This window comes from Salvia hispanica, unplaced genomic scaffold (genome assembly GCF_023119035.1).
Source record: "Salvia hispanica cultivar TCC Black 2014 unplaced genomic scaffold, UniMelb_Shisp_WGS_1.0 HiC_scaffold_783, whole genome shotgun sequence".
In the NCBI taxonomy this organism is placed as follows: Eukaryota; Viridiplantae; Streptophyta; class Magnoliopsida; order Lamiales; family Lamiaceae; genus Salvia; species Salvia hispanica.
The window spans coordinates 1-9069 of record NW_025952558.1 but is presented as its reverse complement, the minus strand read 5'-3'; the positions used below and the strand labels follow the sequence as shown (position 1 = coordinate 9069).

Below are 9069 nucleotides of genomic sequence, written 5' to 3'. Positions count from 1 at the left end.
TAAGTTCTTCTAATTTTAGTTTTATAATTCAAATTTACAACCTTAATATTCATATTCAAATTATTTTTACATTTTTAAAAAATTGGGATGTTAAAAAAAATTTATATACGTTTTATAAAAATAATAATATTAAAGAAAGAGTTTCTATTTGTTAGGAATTAACGACTTCCACCAGTTCACCTCTATATTTGTTAAAATCACATTCGGATCAACTTGTGACAATTAAAAATATAAAACGGCAGGAAGGAAAATCACATTCGGATCAACTTGTGACAATTAAAAATATAAAACGGCAGGAAGGAGTAGTAATTTTCAACCGACTCGTCCCCCATCAACTAGCAATTATTGTACTTTCAATTTCAACCCCTGTCTACCAAACTATAACAATAAATGCACAATAAATGGAATAAATATATCTACATGGAGCGAATCAAGTATAATACATTATGTGTTTACAGTATATTTTCGTTTGTTGGAAGGTTAAGCCTTTAATTGAGCATCTTCTAACCCATAAAATAATAGGCCAAAATGGTGGATCTTCGTGGCAAATTGCATCCATCAATAATCTTGAATGCATTCAACGACATGTTCTCAATACCTACACAAAATAATGTTGTTAGACCATCTCCAATTGTAATGCAAAACTTAAATGATAGATATACATATACTCTATTACCTAATCTGGATCCATGTCAAGAATTGATAATATAGGAATATAGTATGTGATTCCAAACATCGGGACTCCCGTAGACACCAATGAGTACAATCGGAATAGCTGGAAGGGTTCGATAGTTGGTCCTTGCTTACAGTGTGAAAAAAGTTCTTGTAAATCGATGGATGAGCATCCTTTCTATATTCCGACAAATGCGTTATATTCAGATATTCGATGTTTATGCCTCGAGTCCCTAGTTTTTGCAGACAAACTTCTGCTGCTCTCATTCTTGCTTCAACTATTGAAAGACCAATTCTCTCATCCAAAATTGGCTCTGTTTCGTTGTAGCAATTGCGTTGCTCCTCCCATGTTTCACCGCTGCAGTGTCACTCGTTACCTCAACTATATCAACTAGACAACTACTATATAGTAGTATAACGTAAAATTGAAATCACTCCTTGACTTACTAGAGATGAAAAGGAGAAGGGCTCATGAAAAACATCTTTGTTTTAGTTCGATTTATGTTGATTTCTAGCCAATCTGACCACACGTCGAGGACCATTTCGTAGAGACGAGTGCTCATCTTATCCACCGTCTTGTTTCTCGTATCCGAGCTCCCTAAAGATGTTCCCCATCTACGAAAAGAAGACAAGAAAACAGAGAGATGAGGTTTTTTTTACTTATATATACAAAAACTCAATATTATCAACAACTTTACTTACGCGATTGTCATCGGATCCGTCCACCACAAGTAGGAATTGAAGACGAGTATATCTGCATCGTTCCAGTGCCTAGCGTGCTTTTCTATCCCCATCAATCTAACGACCCGATCCTTAACACGATGAATAATTGGATCGTCACAATTCGACTCTACCAAAAACGGAGACCAATATAATGCGATCGTAGCATTATATTCCTAAAACAACATAAAAACATTTTCATGTCTGATAATAGTAGTATTTCTTATAATAACTATTTTAATGTACGGCTTACAAATGACTCGAACGTATGCATATTCTCATCCCGCACAATCCTTCTCGGCGAAGCTGGCCCTAGCGCAGACTCGATCAAGCAGAGCATCGACGTCCATTGGTTCCGATTCAACGAGTCACCCACGAACACGAGCTTCTTCCCCTTATTTTCTCAAACAACGCTGTTCCGTTGAATCTTTTTCAAATAAAAAAAATAAGTAAAACTAAATTTGAATCTTCTAAAGAAAATAAAAAAAGAAGTATTCCTACCTCGGAAGATCACAGTGATGAGGCTGCCACCTCCAATTCCGATACTTGAAATCTTTCCTACCATACCTCTCACAAGCAAACTCAGGAAGCATAAAAGAGCAATTCCTCTCCTCATACAAAGGAACTGTTTGGTTGTCAAAAACCCATCTCCCTTCAAACAAGTTACACCTCCGACTCAAACTCGGCCTCGCCTCCTCATCATACGACACCGGAGCATCATTTCCGGCGTCGTTACATGCATTCTTGAGCTGCTTCTGCAGATCCAAGAAGCCTAAGAAGTCACCTGTCAGGTAAAAAACGGCTCCCACTAAAATCAAGAGAGACAAGCCAAGAATGCAGTGAGAAACCATCCCCATTTTCATTTTCTCATGCTTCATTTTTTTTCTACACCAAATTTTCTAGTAATGTGGTCTTATTTTTTTGTGAACACAAAATATTTGGGCTTTATCCCAATAATAATTTCACATGCTTCTTGCATTATTGCAAGAATATTTGTTCCTTTAATCCAAGAACTATCGTCGCTTCTCCACTCTGTCAAAAACACATGACCGTTTGTTAAAAGAAATCATAACAACAATTTTACAATTAGGAACGATTTTATATAGAATAAAAGGGTATGTTAACTAAGAGTGTCGGTTTGTACAGTGATAGACATTTGATGGGGTTATTATTAGAAGATAAAACATCGTTAGCAATAGCATTAATTAATTAATTTAATTGATAACGAATATTGTGTGGGGCAAGTGAGCTGGCATTTGGCCCTTGTTTGCAAGTGATAGACATGAATTTACATCAGTGAATAGTGACAAAATAGAAGCCTCCTTTATGCGTTGTCTAAGAGCCACTCAATATTTCAGATTAATAATGTTTCTAATACATATATAAGTTCGTAGATGTATTGTCATAATTTGTGAATATAATCAAGATCTTATTTTTGGAAAAAACTGCTAATATCAACTGAATGTTAGTGGTTCTTATGGAAGGTGTTAACAAGGTGAACGAAATTTTTTAAATTTAATATTCTCTTCGTCCATTAATTACTTGTTACTAGTTTCATTTTTAATTCAATACCAATACTTGTTACATTTACCTTTTACTACTTTTAAAAACGGATTTCACATTCCACTAACTCATTCTAAAGTCACATTTTATTTTAAAACTAAAACTCCCCGTCCCATTAGATAGAAAATATTTTCTTTCGATTTTATATATCGTTGTTTTATGAGTTAATAAGAGGATAATAAAATAAGAGATGAAAAAATAGTGATGATGTTGTTTATTTTAAAACGTTTCATTTTTATTAAGAAATCAAAAGCAGATGTTTCATTTTAAATGGAACAATGGAGTATATAAAGTAGCACTCTCATTCGATAATGTATTTCAACTCATTTTTCATTACACGCCTTATAATCAGTTGAGTCCAAATGTGTTAACTAACGGACGGATGTAAGTAGAAAATTTTTCCGATTTAGTAAGTGAAAGAATATTAGATGAAAAGGGTGAATTTCAACGGTCCTCATCAAGGCAATTAGTTCTTAAATAGATAATTAAACAAGATATAATTTAATAAAGTTATTATAGTGCATATACTTTAACGGTAGCTGCCGACACAATAATCTTTTGCTTTCATTCTTTTGTCGAGTCTTAGATTTTGTAATAAAGTAGTTGGATACAATTTGGTAAGGTTCAATGTGGACCTAAGTTGAATAAAGTCTATAAGGTCCAAAGTACTCACACCACGTAAATTATGTGTGACATTAAATTTAATAAATGTTTCATGATTTTATTTAGGTCCCATACAAACTTTTTTACGGGATCCGTGGTACTCATTGTAAGGTAAAGTTATCTACCAGAGTAACTTTCATTTTTATGATATAACTAATTTTAATAAATAGAAGATAGTAAGACTATTTTATATAGACTGATAAGTGAGACGAAAATACATTGAATACGGAAATAAAAATATCATATCAAATCTCAACTGTGCAAAAATATATGAGTAACTGTTACTACTTACTAGTTTGAATTAGAAGTCAGAACAAAAATTTGAAGACGTCAGCTTCACACCGACGCAATGGCAGCGGACGAGATATTTTACGGTGTAACCACCTACGATCCAACCTCCAACGCACTCACTATTAAAAAAAATTAAATATATTAAAAAATATTTTTTTTTATTCCAAATTTAGAGAAAAATTAAATAAGCATATACAACTACACATCGCCTCATCATTTCTCGATCGTGAAAAAACAACTATCCCCTTTTTTTCCAAAATATACACTCTTGGATCTTTTAGATGCACACAAATTACTAAGCTGAGGAAATTACTAGCATTCGGAAATTTTAAAAATAATCATAATTTAGGATCGCGAAAGAAAGCGTCCCTAAGTTGAGGACAAAATATCTTAATCTTTTAGTTTTCTAGAATGCTTTATTTGTGTCCCCTAATTGTAGTTGAGATACTAACAATAAGGACACTTACTTTATGAAGTGTTGGAGTATAATTAGACACACAAATTAACATTCTTAATAGCGTTAAAAAGTGTCATTATCCGATTTTTTTGTTATAGTGACGGCACAAGTTTCGATATACAATTGTTAAATTATGAGAGATGTGGATTGAAAAATACTCGATGGTTAGTGGAAAATAAAGCTTATTTCATTAGAAAGAGAAGAATTACCGAAAACAAAAATAAACTATTTTATGTGTGAATAGAGTGTTTATGTGAATGGGACTAACATACGCAGTATTAAAATTCATAAAGCCTTGGCAGGAGCTCGTTTTGTCGTGTGCAAATAAATGTAAATTTTTTGTACCCGCAATCATCCGCACTTAATACATTAATTAATTAGAATTTCTAGTTTGTAATGAACTTAAATAATTAAGCTACTAATTAGAGGAGGAAGAAGATTATAATTGTGGGGGAATCAGTTTATGGAATCGAAAAATAATCATTCATATTTGTATTTATTACAGCTCCTTCATCCATCTTCAGACAAGTCACTATTTAAGGCAGGGCACATGCAATCCTTCCATTAAAATTTAAGACATTGAACAAATTCCATTACAATTTCTTCAGTGTTTGGTGAAATCATTAATGCTGTGAATTCCAAAATAAATTTGTATGACCAAAGCCAAATAAGACCATTCAATTATGTAAAAAAACATTTCCATTTCATTTTTGTTAGTACTATAATTTTACCTTGGTAAAATTATCTCGTGACAAATAATAACGCCAACTTTTAGTTGGATACATTGTTAAAAATGTAAGCATACAATAGTTCGTTCCAGACATCAGGAACTCCTGGAAGACACCAATGTATACAATCTGCATAACCAAGTGGATTAGATTTTTGCTCTTCTGTCAAGGGCTCCCATTGTTTTCTATGAATGGAAGGATGGCCTTCTTTTCTATACTCTGAGAGTTGAGTTATGTTTATCATTTGCACATTTACACCTCTTGTTTGGAGTTCATAAACTCCAGCATCTACTATCCTCATCATGTTAGGGTCTGTTCCATCTCCAATATACCCTTCCTTTGATATCATTTCAGTTTCACTATAGCAATTTCCTCCTTTCATTCCTCCCCATTCTTCTGCTCTGAATTTTGTCACCACCTTTATTAGTAGTGCTTATTAAAATTTTCAAAAATAAGTAGTATATGCATTTTTCTATATTTATAATATTTGATCACGGATCTTTTCCCCTTCAACCACCATTAATTGGCGGAAAAAGCTAGTGGAAAGTGAGTCCTACTTTTATATACTCAGGTGTTCTATCATAGTTGAGACGTTTTTTCAAGACGGCGTTTAAGAAAAAATATTTATTGTGTTAAATGGAGAGAGAAAAGAAAAGTAAGAGACGGAAAAAGTAGAGACAATAATGTAAAAAAGTGAATAAAGTAGAAAGAATAAAGTAAGAAAGTGAATGAAGTAGGAAATGAAAGGTGAGGTAATTATTAACATATAGGGAAATGACTCAACTATAAATGAAATTTCCAAATGAAAAAAATGACTCAATTATGGTGGAACATATGAGTATTAATTTTATAATAAAATTTAAATGAAATAAAGTAGATGTAATGACAGCCACTACCAAAAGTTAGTAAAATATAAAGGCGTCAATTAATCAAGACATACAAAATACTTGGTGTTAATGAGACGGAGGAAGTAGTATATATAAATTAGTAATACCTCTCATGAGTTGGGGACATGCTCATAAAAACAGTTGGGTCTTGGTGCGATTCACATGAATTTCCAACCAATCCGACCACGTTTTTAGAGCCATCTCGTAGCTACGAAGCATCTTTATTTTCTTATATATTCCATCTGTAGTATTGAATGAACCCCACCTAACCAATCAATTAATTAATTTATCAGCATATATCATAATCTCACCAAATCTATTAAGAGTACTAGTAGTATTATTTTCTAAATATAGATAGTAACTTACAAAACTTTCATTTGAGGTCTTCTCCACCATAGATAAGTGTTGAAAACGAGTATATCGGCATCACTCCAATGACGCGCGTGCTTCTCAATTGCTTGAGCTCTCACTATGCGATCCGTAATCGGTGACTAACCGGATCGCCTGAGTTTGACTCCACTAGCAACGGAGCCCAATAGAACTCGATTTTCGCATTGTAGTCCTTCACAAACCATAATTTTAAAAAATTACCACAGAGAAAGCCATTTTATTATTATTCACTCAATTATATATTAAGAATATTTATAAGTAGTAAATAATAGTAATAAAATAAAATGGAAAAGTGAACTCACTTTAGCCTTGAAGGTGATCAAGGCACTGCCATTGTTGTGCATATATTTTCGGCCACGTGGGATAACTTTGTCGAGCAAGCACACCATAGAAACCCACTGCCCTCTATTCAGTGAATCTCCAACGAAAACTAACCTTTATTCCTTAATCTCTTAATAATGCTGTGGCGTTGAACCTAGCTTTTTTAACATCAACAAACACACATTCCACTTCGCTCAAAAATCATCTACCAAAAATAATATCCTCAATCAAGTATTCGTCTCCAAAAGCACACCATTGTTAAATGTATCAAAATGCAACAAGTCAAATTTTATTTTTTAAATGAAAGTCGTATTATACTATATATATATAGCAAAACAAAATTATGTCCATGCATGAAAATAAAAATGTGGAAATAGAAATTTTGTTGTGACTAAGATTCAGAAACTTCGTAATGTAATATTCCAAGTCCGAAGATGATGAGACTCGATGAATTTGACAAAACTTCATGATTTAATACTCCAATTCCAAAAACGATGAGACTAACCAAAATTTGACAACATGTCATGATTTAAAAGGCTATTATCGCAAAAATATTAATATGCATGGGGGAGAAAGAGAGAGACCTAGGAAGGTCACATTGGTGAGGCTGCCACCTCCAATGCTGAAAGTTTAAATCACTTCCCCCGAATTTCCCACATGCCAATTGATCCGACATAAACGTGCATTCCTCTTCTTTATACAGCGGATAAGACTCGTTATCGTAAACCCATCTCCCGGAAAACAAATCGCAGACGGCTGGCTCACCTTCTGCCCCTCCTCATCTTCTTGCATCAAGTAGCCGCTCTCCGCCGTCAGATAAACGGCTCCGACCACCAGCGCCGCCACGAGAAGCACTACGAGCGTCTGAAAACTACATCTGACATCGACCGCCGCCGCAAGAAAATCGGATGAGACATTGCTTTTTTTAACCATAACTTAGGTTTTTTCTTCGATTGAAGCATAGGTTTATTTTGTGTAGGGTTTTTATTTGTTTCTGTTTATGGGAGTTAGGTGGTGTTGAGCTATCGGGAATTGTTAGGTGGAATGGATATATCTTTGCTGGTTTAGTGGAACCAATACCTTTTCCTAGTGGTTGCTTGCTTTGATTTTCTTTCTACTTCATCATTGCTTTATGGAGTATATTTTTTCATTTCAATTGCAAGTACTCCTAATTTGAATAATATGCAGATATTTTGGTCCCTAAAACTATTAATTTGGGCAGAGCGTGTTTTTTCCTTAGACCGACCCGATTTTGAATATTCTGGCAAAATACGTTCTAGTGGACAATTGTAAAGTCTGCGTCTGCACATAAAAAATTTAAAACTTTACGACGTTTCATTTCTTAACTTTTTCGATAAATCTTTGAATTTGACCGACAAATCGTACTTTGAATCGCCGGTATACTATTTTGTTTCTTAAATATTTTAATTCTAACCCTATGGTTTTACATATCATACGCCACGTGAAGAGAAGTAGCGATAACTAAGATTTAAAATATCACGTAAATCATCGGATCCACCTTCGACCGTCATGGATAAAAACAACTAACGCCAAAATTTGTGATTTTTCTTACCACTTTTATACTTTATGGGAAATAACAGATTGTTGGGAAAGTTAATGGATTATTGGATCAAAATTCCTATGTACTCCCTCTGTCCCTCACACTTTCATTTTTAGTTTGTCCTACAAAAATGTCGCATTTCATTTTTGGAAAATGTTCTCTCTCACATTAATATAAATATATAATTTTCTTTTTCCACTTAATACACAAAACAACACTCATAAAATCTCGTGTCAATCCCAAGTGTGACATCTACATGGGACGGAGGGAGTATAATATTATTCCCAATGTCCTTAATAATTTGTCACCATGTAACCAACACGGGTTTTAAAATGTAATAAAAAGTGAGTTGAAAAAAGTTAGTGAAATGTGATTTTTTTTTATATGTTAGTTTTATAATAAAATGTGAATGAAAATAATAAAATATGAGGCCCTCTATAAAAATAGATGACAAACTTTTAGTGATGGACAAAATGAAAATAAGTGACAAATATATCAAAATAACAGAATTCAATAGAAGGTTGACAGATTTCAAATATAAAAGATTTCTTAATTTATACTACCTCCGTCACTAAAGTTACACGTACCAGTAAAATAATAAGGATGGATGATTAATTGATCTGTGCTGCATAAAAAGTTTATTTTTGTTATACTATCATATCTTAATGGTCCTTTATATACAAATCGTACCCTTTAATGAAATGTGATTGTAATATTTTGAGTTCAACTTTTACTAAATTCATGGTTATTTACTAGTACTCCATATAATAGGATCGCCTATTGACTATGTTACTTAGTTTGGCTCGAATTTAAATA

The 9069-nt window shown here is 33.2% G+C and overlaps 2 pseudogenes; both read right to left on the bottom strand.

Annotated features, from left to right (window-relative positions):
- Nucleotides 1-402: 402 nt before the first annotated feature.
- On the bottom strand, nt 403-2426 carry LOC125200036 (annotated as a pseudogene).
- A 2694-nt stretch (nt 2427-5120) lies between these two features.
- Nucleotides 5121-7708, bottom strand: LOC125200038 (annotated as a pseudogene).
- Nucleotides 7709-9069: the final 1361 nt, after the last annotated feature.